The sequence below is a fragment of the Schistocerca americana genome, chromosome X (genome assembly GCF_021461395.2).
Source record: "Schistocerca americana isolate TAMUIC-IGC-003095 chromosome X, iqSchAmer2.1, whole genome shotgun sequence".
In the NCBI taxonomy this organism is placed as follows: domain Eukaryota; kingdom Metazoa; phylum Arthropoda; class Insecta; order Orthoptera; family Acrididae; genus Schistocerca; species Schistocerca americana.
In genome coordinates this window covers 774,190,824-774,206,098 of record NC_060130.1, presented here as the reverse complement: position 1 = coordinate 774,206,098, position 15,275 = coordinate 774,190,824, and the positions used below count along the sequence as shown (strand labels likewise).

The following is a 15,275-nucleotide window of genomic DNA, read 5'->3' as shown; positions in this document are numbered from 1 at the left end:
GTCAGCACACCGCCCTCCCGGCCGTTGTCAGTCTTCGTGACCGGAGCCGCTACTTCTCAGTCATGTAGCTCCTCAGTTTGCCTCACAAGGGCTGAGTGCACCCCGCTTACCAACAGCACTGGACAGAGTGGGTGGTCACCCATCCAAGTGCTAGCCCATCCCGAGAGCGCTTAACTTCGGTGATGTGACGGGAACCGGTCTTACCACTGCGGCAAGACCATTGGCAGGTATATATACTGCCTGAGAAAAAAAGCGAAGCACCCAAAAGTGGAGGAGGAAATGAAATGGAACTTCACGGATTGAGAGAGAGGATATGAGGTGTTATTTCAGTGATTACAGCAGCGAGGCAATTTCACAAAGAACTTAGCAGTATGAGACCGCTTATCAGTGTGGTGCACCCGCTCTGGTCTGCATGATGCACTAATCTGGTTGCGAAAGGTGTCCAAAAGCCGTTATTTCCTCCAGCGACGCAGTCTAGCCCAGAACTGTTGTAACTGGTCCTTTATGTCCTGGACTGTCATTGGGCCGGAGTTGACGGCCGAGCTGATCCCACACACGTTCTATCGACGATAGTTCTGGCTACGGTGGTGCCTCACCTGCATGTAGACAGTTCGTTGACACACGTGCCATGTGTGGATCAGCATTGTTCTGTTGAAAAATGGCACCACGACTCTTTCGCATGAGAGGTAACACATGAGCACATAGGATGTCCGTGACGTACTGTTGTGTCATCAGTCTTCCCTCAATCACTGCCAGCCGCGACCTGAAGTCATGCCCGATGGCTCTCCGCACCATGAGGCCAGGAGTAACTCTGCTGTGCCTGTCCAAAACATTGGAAGAATGGGGCCTGCCCCCAGGTCACCGCCGCCATACACGCCGACGATGATCATCCGTTGTAGTGTTCAGTCGCAATCCGTCGCTGAACCCAATGCGACGCCATTCATCAGCAGTCCATACTTCCCAACCACTTCTTGGTCACGGCACCTCTGTATAAGCAACCGTACGTGTTCTGGTGTTAACTGCAGCCAAAGGGACAGTAGCTCCATGTTCCAGCTGGTGCTAGCCTCTGGCCAATGGGTCTGGGTGACTCAGAATGTTGCACGCAGTCCATTACTTGTTTCCGGATGGCAGGCTCATACGAAGGAGTTACAATGTGCTTGGTTCAGAATATGGTGACCGTCCTGTGTTGTGGTCAGACTGGTCGACCGGAGCCTTGACGAGACGAGTATCCCTGCCCCCACGTTCCCAACCAGACCCTTATCATACCCCACACATTTGTATATTCCACAATTCGACCAGCTGGACAAATGGTGACCCACAATGAGGCCCCTTTCAAACTCTGTCAGGTGCTCATAACGCCGTCTCACACGGTTACGCGGCTTCTCCTTCTCCTCCACAATAACCCCCCAACATCAGATACAGTTAAAGCCCTTTTTATGCCTAACTAGGATTGTTAACAACACCAAACACGAGCAATACTACTGCACACTGATGGCCGTTCTACCAATCACAGAGAACTGCAACTCAATCATTTACATATCCGCCGACGGTGTGTACGTGTACGAAGCTGCATTGACATTCAACCATGCCTTTAGGTGGTTCATATTTTTGTCATACAGTGTATATTAAATCGTCTCACCTCTTGTGTGCACTGATACTTTCCAAAAAAATCAATCAAATTCTCTTTGTGTGCACATGGTATCAGTAGCTGATGTATAAATAATTTACTAATAATATTGGTACTCTGAGTGCAACTATCGAATTCAGTTTTTTTCGTCTCGATATGCGTTTCCTAATATTCAGTTAAAACCTGGCCATTTATAGGGTTTTCATGTCCGTTTCTTGCTTATAATGTGAATGTCATCTCTGCATGTATGTTTCACAAGAATTTTCCCCTTTCTCACTGGTGTTGTGAATAAAAATTAAAGGAAACTCGGGACCAATAAGTCACGAACAAATGAGACACAATAAGGATGTTTACGAAGTCTACTGATACGGCAATATCTTTGGATGACGATAACACAGACCATACGCAGGGGAAGGGAGCGAAGGGAAGGAGCGTTTCCTCCCTGCCTACCTCATGCGTCGTAGGCATTCTGCTCAGCTACCGTTCCTATTGTACGTCCATGAACAGCCGTCGTCTGCTTGCGGCGATAGCTCTAGCTAGTACAGCACATGCTACTCCAGCCCGCACCTGTAGCCGCGATCGTTAAGACACGCTGGTTTCGTGGTAGACTGTAACAGTACATGTAGTGCAAGAGATGTAATTTAAAGGACAACAAGAAGAGCTGAAGTAGTGAGGTGCAGTTACTTATATCCAGACTGCGTTCCACTCTCATGGGTTGAATCCCAAATCTCTCCGCGATATCGGATAAAACTAAGCAGTGTGCCAATTGGTGGCACTCACTTCGGGTGACCTCATTACGAGGTGCATTCAAGTTCTAAGGCCTCCGATTTTTTTCTAATTAACTACTCACCCGAAATCGATGAAACTGGCGTTACTTCTCGACGTACTCGCCCTGCAGACGTACACATTTTTCACAACGCTGACGCCATGATTCCATGGCAGCGGCGAAGGCTCCTTTAGGAGTCTGTTTTGACCACTGGAAAATCGCTGAGGCAATAGCAGCACGGCTGGTGAATGTGCGGCCACGGAGAGTGTCTTTCATTGTTGGAAAAAGACAAAAGTCACTAGGAGCCAGGTCAGGTGAGTAGAGAGCATGAGGAATCACTTCAAAGTTGTTATCACGAAGAAACTGTTGCGTAACGTTAGCTCGATGTGCGGGTGCGTTGTCTTGGTGAAACAGCACATGCGCAGCCCTTCCCAGACGTTTTTGTTGCAGTGCAGGAAGGAATTTGTTGTTCGAAACATTTTCGTAGGATGCACCTGTTACCGTAGTGCCTTTTGGAACGCAATGGGTAAGGATTACGCCCTCGCTGTCCCAGAACATGGACACCATCATTTTTTCAGCACTGGCGGTTACCCGAAATTTTTTTGGTGGCGGTGAATCTGTGTGCTTCCATTGAGCTGACTGGCGCTTTGTTTCTGGATTGAAAAATGGCATCCACGTCTCATCCATTGTCACAACCGACGAACAGAAAGTCCCATTCATGCTGTCGTTGCACGTCAACATTGCTTGGCAACATGCCACACGGACAGCCATGTGGTCGTCCGTCAGCATTCGTGGCACCCACCTGCATCTACATCTACATCTACATCCATACTCCGCAAGCCACCTGACGGTGTGTGGCGGAGGGTACCTTGAGTACCTCTATCGGTTCTCCCTTCTATTCCAGTCTCGTATTGTTCGTGGAAAGAAGGATTGTCGGTATGCCTCTGTGTGGGCTCTAATCTCTCTGATTTTATCCTCATGGTCTCTTCGTGAGATATACGTAGGAGGGAGCAATATACTGCTTGACTCTTCGGTGAAGGTATGTTCTCGAAACTTTGACAAAAGCCCGTACCGAGCTACTGAGCGTCTCTTCTGCAGAGTCTTCCACTGGAGTTTATCTATCATCTCCGTAACGCTTTCGCGATTACTAAATGATCCTGTAACGAAGCGCGCTGCTCTCCGTTGGATCTTCTCTATATCTTCTATCAACCCTATCTGGTACGGATCCCACACTGCTGAGCAGTATTCAAGCAGTGGGCGAACAAGCGTACTGTAACCTACTTCCTTTGTTTTCGGATTGCATTTCCTTAGGATTCTTCCAATGAACCTCATTCTGGCATCTGCTTTACCAACGATCAACGTTATATGATCCTTCCATTTTAAATCACTCCTAATGCGTACTCCCAGATAATTTATGGAATTAACTGCTTCCAGTTGCTGACCTGCTATATTGTAACTAAATGATAAGGGATCTATCTTTCTATGTATTCGCAGCACATTACACTTGTCTAAATTGAGATTCAATTGCCATTCCCTGCACCATGCGTCAATTCGCTGCAGATCTTCCTGCATTTCAGTACAATTTTCCATTGTTACAACCTCTCGATACACCACAGCATCATCCGCAAAAAGCCTCAGTGAACTTCCGATGTCATCCACAAGGCCATTTATGTATATTGTGAATAGCAACGGTCCTATGACACTCCCCTGCGGCACACCTGAAATCACTCTTACTTCGGAAGACTTCTCTCCATTGAGAATGACATGCTGCGTCCTGTTATCTAGGAACCCCTCAATCCAATCACACAATTGGTCTGATAGTCCATATGCTCTTTCTTTGTTCATTAAACGACTGTGGGGAACCGTATCGAACGCCTTGCGGAAGTCAAGAAACACAGCATCTACCTGTGAACCCGTGTCTATGGCCCTCTGAGTCTCGTAGACGAATAGCGCGAGCTGGGTTTCACATGACCGTCTTTTTCTAAACCCATGCTGATTGCTACAGAGTAGATTTCTTGTCTCCAGAAAAGTCATTATACTCGAACACAATACGTGTTCCAAAATTCTACAACTGATCGACGTTAGAGATATAGGTCTATAGTTCTGCATATCTGCTCGACGTCCCTTCTTGAAAACGGGGATGACCTGTGCCCTTTTCCAATCCTTTGGAACGCTACGCTCTTCTAGAGACCTACGGTACATCGCTGCAAGAAGGGGGGCAAGTTCCTTCGCGTACTCTGTGTAAAATTGAACTGGTATCCCACAAGGTCCAGAGGCCTTTCCTCTTTTGAGCGATTTTAATTGTTTCTCTATCCCTCTGTCGTCTATTTCGATATCTACCATTTTGTCATCTGTGCGACAATCTAGAGAAGGAACCACAGTGCAATCTTCCTCTGTGAAACAACTTTGGAAAAAGACATTTAGTATTTCGGCCTTTAGTCTGTCATTCTCTGTTTCAGTACCATTTTGGTCACAGAGTGTCTGGACATTTTGTTTTGACCCACCTACCGCTTTGACATAAGACCAAAATTTCCTAGGATTTTCTGCCAAGTCAGTACACAGAACTTTACCTGGATGACACTTTTCGCATTTTCAGGTCGTCATGCGGGATTGTGTGCGCAGAACCCACAGAAATTCCAACTCTGGAGGCGATCTGTTCAACACTCATTCAGCGATCCCCCAAAACAATTCTCTCCACTTTCTCGATCATGTCGTCAGACCGGCTTGTGCGAGCCCGAGGTTGTTTCGATTTGTTGTCACACGATGTTCTGCCTTCATTAAACTGTCGCACCCACGAACGCACTTTCGACACATCCATAACTCCATCACCACATGTCTCCTTCAACTGTCGATGAATTTCAATTGGTTTCACACCACGCAAATTCAGAAAACGAATGATTGCACGCTGTTCAAGTAAGGAAAACGTCGCCATTTTAAGTATTGAAAACAGTTCTCATTCTCGCCGCTGGCGGTAAAATTCCATCTGCCGTACGGTGCTGCCATCTCTGGCCGGTATTGACAATGAACGCGGCCTCATTTTAAAACAATGAGCATGTTTCTATCTCTTTCCAGTCCGGAGAAAAAAAATCGGAGGCCTTAGAACTTGAATGCACCTCGTAGTACGCTGGTACTTGCTGGCACTTTCTCCCTTTTATCTCACAGTGATAATTAGTCAAAAACAACACCATGTTCTAAGCACGCAATGATAACCCGTGAATAATCAGTTTATGGTAGCACGCAGCACTCATAAGCTCGTCGGCCCACCCCTTTAAAGAGGGCACTGGTTGCTTTGAGTCACTGTGAATGGTGTAGAACTGGTACCAGCCGGTGCTGAGATCCTCCATTGCTGACGTAAGTCATGGCAGTGACGCAATGTTTTTGTTCCTGACGGTTACGTGGAATCAGCGCAGTAAGATGGGACGACGTGGAGGCGTGTCACAATGACAGGAATGAGTTGTCGCGATTGGACGTGCCCATGACAACATCGTGACTGAAGTTACCCTGCGTCAACGCCGACTGCCCAATGTGTCTGCAGGGAATGGTGTGCTACTCGCAACCGTGTCACCCGGGGTAAGAACTGTGGTCGCAGAAAGATCTTTACCAATCGGAGATGAGTGTTACGCCTTGACAGTGACGATTGATTTCAAACCCGACAGTAGTTGCTGGTGTCACTAAATGCAGGTCCATCTCAACATGGGCCGAGTGGTTCTAGGCGCTTCAGTCTGGAACTGCGCGACTGCTACAGTCGCAGGTTCGAATCCTGCCTCGGGCATGGATGTGTGTGATGTTCTTAGGTTAGTTAGGTTTAAGTAGTTCTAAGTTGTAGGGGACTGATGACCTCAGATGTTAAGTCCCATAGTGCTCAGAGCCATTTGAACCATCTAAACATGTCTGCGAGGGAACATTAAGAACGGAATTGAATGCAATGGACATTTCGAGTCGGGTACCTCGCAGAACGTCTTGTTTCCAACGGTACATAAAGTTGCACGTCTTCAGTGGCCAAAAAAACACACAAACTGGAGAGTACCTGGAGGTACACGTGTAGTGTGGTCTAACGAGTCGCAGTTTTCTGCTATTGAAATGATAGAAGGCGTGGAGTACACCAAAGGCCATTGAGACGTTTATTGCGCAGTGTGTGGAGGGTGTTGTTCAGGTGGGAGGTGGTTCCGCAATCTTTTGGAGGTTTTTCTCGTACCATGACTTGAACCCATTCATTCAGGTTACTATCAGTATGATCCAAGATGTTTATTTCAGCATTCTGTGAGACGAAATGTTGCATTTTCTTCTACAACATCGTCGTGAGTTTCCTGTGAACATTCCTGTCTTCCAAGGCGTCAACAGGGCTCCATTCATTCGCTATTGGTTTGACAAACAGTTAGTCAACCTCGAATTGGCCTCCACACTTGACGATCTTAATTCCATAGATGTGCGTAACCACACTACGCAACAGAATAAAAGGATCACATTTTCGAAACTCGGTAATTGTTTCCCATTGCGACCCATAAGTTTGAAATTTGTCTCAAAGTTGCCTACTGTACTTCTCTGCAATGATGCAAACGCATGGTACTCTGCAACGTCACCCTCGGGCTTGGCGGTGCTTTAAAGTGCAACGTTAAAACATATGCGAAAAAAGGCCACAGCTCGCATGTTCATGTGAACTGTAATGTGGGTCAATTATGTCACATTGGCCTCCAAATTTCAACATACTTCTTCCCTACACCGCCGTGGACGTGTTACACAATGAGAAGGTCATCCCTCTTACACACATCACCGCTTCTTTTGATGTGTCTGCGTTGGAGGTCAGAACCGCGACACCGAGCGTTGAAATCACGGTGTTTTCTTACGGTTCGCCGAGGAAGGCACTTCAGAATCAACACGAACAGGTCTTAGGGTGAGGTACAAAGGAACAGGTCGATGTTCTTGACAGCCTCTGACACTTCTAACACCATCAGACGTTTCAGTCCTTCTCTAAAGACATTGCGGGGCTGCATTCCCATTGAACGTGATCACACTGTTTTGGAGTGTACAGTTTTTGCTCTCGTGTACATGTTGTAACCACTAGCGACCGTCAAAAACCAATCACGAAATTAGAACATGATCAGAAGCACCTAACAGCACTTATGCTATTCCAGCCCTCTGTTTTCAGCGCTCCTGTGGCGTGAGCGCGACATGTGGGCAAATAAAACGGCGAAGGGTCCCTCTATGACACCCCCCCCCCCACCCCCCACCCCCAGTTCTGCAACATCCTTAGTGTCATCAGCGCACGTTTGTTGCACACATTATAAACAGACATTTAGAAATTTCAACACCAATTCAACAACGAGGTTGCCTGGCGCCTGTGGGTTAGGCAACCTCGTCGACATACTCTGGCAAGGGTCTGCCTACCTTCAGGCGCTAGAGCAGTCGTAAGGCTGAGTACTATCAAAGTTTCTGACAGGCACAAAATTTCCTGGGTGGCACTGAGGGCGTTGGAGAACTGGGGGGTGGGGGGGGGGGCGAGGGTGTTAGAAGAGGGATAAGGGATTCTTCACCGGTTTATTCACGACATGTTAATGTTGCACTCCTGCGTGATCACGCCGCAGAAGGGCGGCAAACAGCACGGCTAAAAAAAGCATAACTGTGTTTGCTCCTTCTAATCACGTTCAACTTTCGTCGCATTGTTTTGAACGATCCGCAGTGGTTCCAGCCGCTACACGTGAACAAACGTTGCTGTCGCGCATTTTTGCCACTCCCTGAGACCTTTCCGTGTCGATTCTGAGCGACGGTGTGTCTTAACTGCTTTTCTTGGCTACCTACAAGAAAATCGCATGATTTCAACGCTAGGTGTCACAGTTCTGACCTCCACCGCAGATATGTTAAAAGAAGGAGCGAAATGTGGGTAACAGGGACACTCGCCAGTCGATTCACAACAAGGAAAGGCAAAAGGCGTTCAGAATAAAGACACTTCGACTGTCACAATTTTTTCAGTAAACTGTCGAACTATTCGTAATACAGTTCCCGAATTTACTGCCCTCCAGGAAAGTTCTCGCTCTCAAATTATTCTTGTGACTGAGAGCTGGCTGATACCCGTAGTGGAAAGCTCTGAGATATTTAGCGAGTCGTGGGACGTATATCGGAAAGACAGATTGAAAGCCATAGGAGAGGGAGTTTTCACTGCAGTCAACAAAAAAGTTATCTCTATTGCTACAGAGAGGTGATAAGCAGTTGTTAGTATTTCACCTAGATAGTGAATGGAGTGTTATGTGCTTAGTGAGTGGAAAAAGAATGGAAAAGATCCACCATGGTTTAATAACAAAATTCTGAAGATGCTGAAGAAGCAGAGGCTGTTGCACTCTCGGTTCAAAAGAGAACGCATAAACGACGACGAGCGAAGGTTAGTAGAGATTCGTGCGTCTGTAAAAAGATATATGCGCGAAGCATACAGTAACGACCACCGTCATACCTTATCAAAAGATGTGGCAGAGAACATGAGAAAATTCTGGTCCTATGTAAAATCACTAAGCGGATCTAAGGCTTCCATTCAGTCCCTTGTTGAGCAGTCTGGTGTGATAGTTGAAGACAGCAAAACGAAATCCGAAGTTTTAAATTTCACGTTCAACAAATCGTTCACGCAGTAGAACCGTACAAACATATCGTCATTTGACCATCGGACAGATTCTCGTATGGACGACGTAGAAATAAGCATACCTGGCGTAGAGAAGCAACTTTAAGATTTGAAAACAAATAAATCACCAGGTCCGGATATCATCCCAGTTAGATTTTACAAAGTGTACTCTACGGCATTGGCCCCTTACCTAGTTTCCATTTATCGTGAATCTTTTGCCCAGCACAAAGTCCCAAGTGACTGCAAAAAGCGCAAGTGACTCTAGTATATGAAAAAGGTAAAAGAAAGGATCCGCAAAATTGCAGACCAATATCCCTAACTTCTGTTTGCTGCAGAATCCTTAAACGCATTCTCAGTTCGAATACAATAAATTTCCTTGAGGCTAAGCAGCTTATGTCCACGAATCAGCATGGTTTTAGAAAGCATCGCTCGTGCGAATCTCAGATTGCCCATTTCTCACGTGATATACTGAGAACTATGGATGAAGGGCAACAGTCAGATTCCATATTTCTAGATTTCCGGAAAGCCTTGGACACGGTGTCCCATTGCAGGCCGTTAACGAAGAGACGAGTATATGGAATAAGGTCACAGGTATGGTGAGTGGCTCGAAGACTTTTTAAATAATAGAACCCAGTACGTTGTCCTCGACGGCGAGTGTTCATAAGAGACAGGATTGTCCCAGGGAAGTGTGACAGGACCGCTGTTGTTCCCTACATACATAAATGATTCGGCATACAGGGTGGGCGACAGTCTGCGGTTGTTTGCTGATTATGCCGTGGTGTACGGTAAGGTGTCGAAGTTGGGTGACTTTAGGAAGATACAAGACGACTTAGACAAAATTTCCAGTTGGTATGATGAATGGCACCTAGCCCTAAATGTGGAAAACTGTAAGTTAATGCCGATGAGTAGGAAAAATAAACTTTTAATGTTAGTATACAGTATTACTAGTGTCCAGCTTGACACAGTCAAGTCGTTTAAATATCTGGGCCCAACGGTGAAAAGCAATACGATATGGAAGGAGCATGTGCAAACTGTGATGGGGAAGGCAAATGGTCGAATTCGGTTTATTGGGATAATTTTAGGAAAGAGTGGTTCACCTGTAAAGGAGACCGCATATAGGATGCTGGTGCTACCTATTCTTGAGTACTGCTCGAGTGTTTTGGATCCCTAACATTACAGATTGAAGGAAGACATTGAAGTAATTCAGAGGAGGGCTGTTCTTTTTTTCCGGTAGGTTCGAACAAAACTTAAGTGTTACGGAGATGCTTCGGAACCTAAAATGGGAATCCCTGGAGGGAAGGCGTCATTTTTTTTTTTTTTTGGGGAAACGCTAGAGAGAAAATTTAGAGTACCGACATTTGAAGCTGACTGCCGAACGGTTCTTCTGCCGCCAACATACAAGGCTTGTCCAGAAAGTAAGTTCCGATCAGTCACGAAATGGAAACTACATTGAAAATCAGAAATGTTTTATTTGCGACAGTTGGCTCCACCTTCCAGCTACTTCTCCACATAGTCGCCGCTCCAGCTAGAACATCTGTCGCACCGTTATACCAACTTTACAATACCCTCGTCATAGAAGGCAGCCGCCCGTGCTTCCCGCCAATTCTCTACTCTCATGCATAACTCTTTGTCTGTGCGAAAATGTTGTCTTCATAGCCAGTAGTTAATGTGAGCACAGAGAGAGCCAATTACCGGCTGTAGTGCGGGTTATCAAACACTTCACATCGAAAACGCTGCAGGAGCATTTTCATTGCCCCTGCAGATTCCGTCCGAGAATTGTCACGAAGTAGGAACCGTATGACAGTTCTATAATGTGGGCTGCATAACATCAGGCGAAATCTCTCATCAGGACCTCATACTTGGCGGTAGTCACTATTTTCTACTTATCTTTATGTGCTCACTGTGCGCTCAGAACTGAAAAGAGCGACGTGATGCAACCAACAGGGTTACTAGATACACTGTCAAATACATACGTGCAAAGCTTTATTAGATCTTCACAGTGGTTTCCAGTTCTTGACAGATCAGAACTTACTTTCCGAATATCCCTCGTACACGGCGCGTAAGGACCACGAAGAGAAGATATGAGAAATGTGGGCTCATACGGAGGCGTAAAGACAGTTGATTTTCCCTCGCTCTGTTGGAGAGTGGAACGGGAGGGGAAATGACATGTAGTGGCATAGGGTACCCTCCGCCACGCACCTTACGGTGGTGGAGTATCTATGTAGATGTAGTGACCCTCCCATCTTGTGACACGTCCACGGTGGCGTTGGGCAGAATTGTGGTGAAATTTGGTGCCAGTGTGACATCACTAACCCACCCTACAGCTCACATGAACTTTTGAGCTGTGATCTTTTTTCGCATGTGTTGAGACCTTGTTGTTTGAAGCATCGCTGAGCTCGAAGGTGACGTCGCAGGGCGCCACGCTTTTGGAATATTACAGAGGAAGGTTGTGGGCGCCTTTGAGTAAATTTCAGACTCATGCGTAAGAATAGGAGGCAATTACGAGGTTTCGAAAGAGTGGTCCTTTAATTTTGTTGCCAAATGTATTTGGAACAGTGTGTGAAAGGTAGCAATCTACGTCCCCACAATTTGTAGATGTGCGGGACCTAATCATCAGTGAGTAGTTTCAGCGGGATATAGCATACCTGAAGATATTTGTGGCCATTATGTCTCGACCATTTGAGGCCATTATCAAGGCAAGATGCTGTGTTATTCAGCACTAGTGTTGTTTCTTCTGGGTGGGCTAATTTTATGTTCAGTATACTTCATCCTCAAAGGAAAAGTACCAGTGCTCATGAAGAAATACAAACGTTACATAAAACGCCTAAACCTAGTTGTCGACGTGCTGTAGGCAATACTACTCATTTCCTTTTATACTTTCTCTTCTAAGACGCTGTGACACGCCCTAAGGTTAAACTAGTGAAAACGGCAAAACATATGCAAGCCAAAAACTGTTCCATACCACCTCTGCTTTTTCTCGTGGTGAAATCTATTTCTTTCACTGGCATTATAACGGAAACCTGAACACTGAAGAAAGTCGTAATTTTTGGAACTGTGCTGAAGAACATGGAGAAAAAAATCATCGACCATGCAGGTAGTAATGACATTATGAAGTGTAAACTTCTCAAAAGGAAGAGAGACCTTATCATCTTATCTTATTCAATAACGTTCTAGTAGTAATGCAGTCAGCGGAAATCAACGAATTGCTGCGTGAATTAAATGAGTATTTCTTCTAATTGCTGTTCTCTTTGGTGAAGGATAGTTAAATTCTTCTTTATGGACGTTTCAACATAAACAAACAGTGTGTCACATCCCTCCTCACAATACTTTGTGGAGACGTGGGGACTTTTTCACATAATGTGGTGGCCTCAATCAGTATGTTGCCAACTTGTCATCCCTTTCTGGCCACACAGAAAGTTCGAAATAATCACGACAGATGTATCAAAGGGATCGTTATTGGATCCGCTCTCGTTCTCGCTATACGGGGGTTATTCGTAAGTACCTCCAGTGCTTTAGAAGACAACTGCACGAACATTACTACTCATACAGAAAAAGGACACATATCAGTAGATAGAGCACCTCTCGAAGTTTCGATTCATAATACGCGTCGTGGCGTAGTATTAGAACACACCACTATGGGGCAGAAATGTCAGAACATGTGGACAAATCATCCGCTCCGCATAGTCGCATCGAATTACTTCGCGCCTGTAGATAGGCAGCTCAATGAACAGCTTTCCAACGCGGGGTGTTGGCACCGCACCTCCTCAGCCAGCAGCAACTTTATTGAACTGCAGGTACGTGCTCTTCCACCTGTGTTGACGTATACCACATCACAAATACTGGCTACTATGTTAGTTAAAAACTTGGAGACATGCTCTATCCACTGATATGTGTCTATTTTCTGTACATCTTGTAGTTCTCGTGCAGTCGTCTTCTGAAACCCTACAGGTACTTATGAATAAGTATGTATACCATCATGTCTCGAGGAAGTATGGATAGTTCCTTTACTGACAATGCAAGTGTTTAAGAAAGAATATTGAAGAAAATTCAACAATAGAAAATGCAAATAAAATTTCCTTTAAAATTAATAACTGGCTTCTTGCAAATGGCCTGTCATTGGACTTAGACAAAAGACAAAAAATGCAATTCTGTACTCCACAAAGCCTGACCACACTATCAGAAATCATGTACGAAAGTTAACCAAAAAATGAAGCATAACATTTTAAATTCTTAGGTGTGTATATTCCTAAGAACGTGAGCTGCAAGTCACGGATTATAGATGCTCTTAAATGTCCAAGCTCTGCAGATTCTGTCTTACGTTTAATATTAGATTTTGAAGATCAAAAGGTCAAAAAGTTTACCTACTTTTCCTGTTTTCAACCACTACTGTCTTCTGGCATCATATTGTAGGGTACCTCGACACTCAGGCGCCCGCATCTCGTGGTCGTGCGGTAGCGTTCTCGCTTCCCACGCCCGGGTTCCCGGGTTCGATTCCCGGCGGGGTCAGGGATTTTCCCTCTACCTCGTGATGGCTGGGTGTTGTGTGCTGTCCTTAGGTTAGTTAGGTTTAAGTAGTTCTAAGTTCTAGGGGACTTATGACCACAGCAGTTGAGTCCCATAGTGCTCAGAGCCATTTGAACCATTTTTCGACACTCAGGAAGAAAGTGCATGTGTGTTGTGCAGAAGCGTTCAGTAAAGATAATGTGTGGTATTCACTTCAGAACCTCTTGTAGAAAGCACCTTAAACAGTCCAGGGTTCTGGTAACTGCCTCACAGTACATCTACTCCCTTGCGAAGGTTGTTGTCAACAGTCAACCACAATCTGCAAATAACAGCAACGTTCATAACAGCAGAATAATAAATGACTTATACTACTCGTTACACCATCTCAGTTTAAAACCCCTATCACAGAGCAGAGACTGAGTAAAAAGAAACAAATATATCTTTTACTGACACTTCACATCTCATTTCTAATAGGTGCTCTATCACCTTAATATGATGTGACACGTTTCTATTTCTACAATCTGCGAACTGTGATCCTCCTTTTCAGGGAAGCGTCGTCATCACACAACGGGCATAGTTGTTAGTTAGTGATGCTGTGAACCTTGTACGATCAGCTTTGAACAGACAGTTGGAGCAATCGAAAAAATATGTACTCGTTATCTATTTATTTAACTGTTCTATATTATAGCGGAAATTGTAGCCTAGTATCTGGTGTTCTAAAGTATAAGGTGCAGCCAATGGAAATGAGACAATGGAAAAAAGTAAGCAAACTGTTTATTATTTCAAAAGTAATCGCTGTAAATGTTTATACAGTTATCCCACTGCGAGACAAGATGGTCAGTGCCTTCATGGAAAAAGACTGTAATTGCCTATGGAACCATAATTGTGCCCAGGCTTGCAACTCTTCGTCCGAAGCAAATCAACGGTCACGAACGTCTTTCTTCAGGGCTCCAAAAATGTGAAAATCACATCAAGAGAAATCAGTACTGCATGAAGGATTTGTAAGGGTTTCCCAGAAAAACTTCTGCGGCGTACTCGAAACAACAATGGCAGCATGTGGGCCCATCCACGGTGTAGGAAACGAATGGCATTCTAAACAGCTTCCACTCATCTATATGGTTTTCAAGGGAATCTTATACCAATCTTCCTGCACGATAGTGGCAAGTTCACCTAATGATGATGGAGGTGGATAGCAATCACCAACCCTTCTTTCCGAAGTAGACCACAAAGTTTCAATTATACTGAGATCTGGTAACTGTGGTGGCCAGTGGAGATGCGACCATTCATTCCATTGCACACGAAAATACACTACTGGCCATTAAAATTGCTACACCATGAAGATGACGTGCTACAGACGCTAAATTTAACCGACGGGAAGAAGATGCTGTGATATGCAAATGATTAGCTTTTCAGAGCATTCACACAAGGTTGGCGCCGGTGGCGACACCTACAACGTGCTGACATGAGGAACGTTTCCAACCGATTTCTCATACACAAACAGCAGTTGACCGGCGTTGCCTAGTGAAACGTTGTTGTGATGCCTCATGTAAGGAGAAGAAATGCGTACAATCACGTTCCCGACTTTGATAAAGGTCGGATTGTAGCCTATCGCGATTGCGGTTTATCGTATCGCGACATTGCTGCTCGCGTTGGTCGAGATCCAATGACTGTTAGCAGAATATGGAATCGGTGGGTTCAGGAGGGTAACACGGAACGCCGTGCTGGATCCCAACGGCCTCTTATCACTAGCAGTCGAGATGACAGGCATCATATGC

The 15,275-nt window shown here is 45.3% G+C and overlaps 1 protein-coding gene across 2 annotated transcripts in view; it reads left to right on the top strand.

The window, feature by feature from the left end:
- The window catches only part of LOC124555265, a 516,239-nt gene that overhangs the window by 396,289 nt on the left and 104,675 nt on the right, over positions 1-15,275 (top strand). The gene's annotated exons all lie outside the window — the stretch shown is intronic.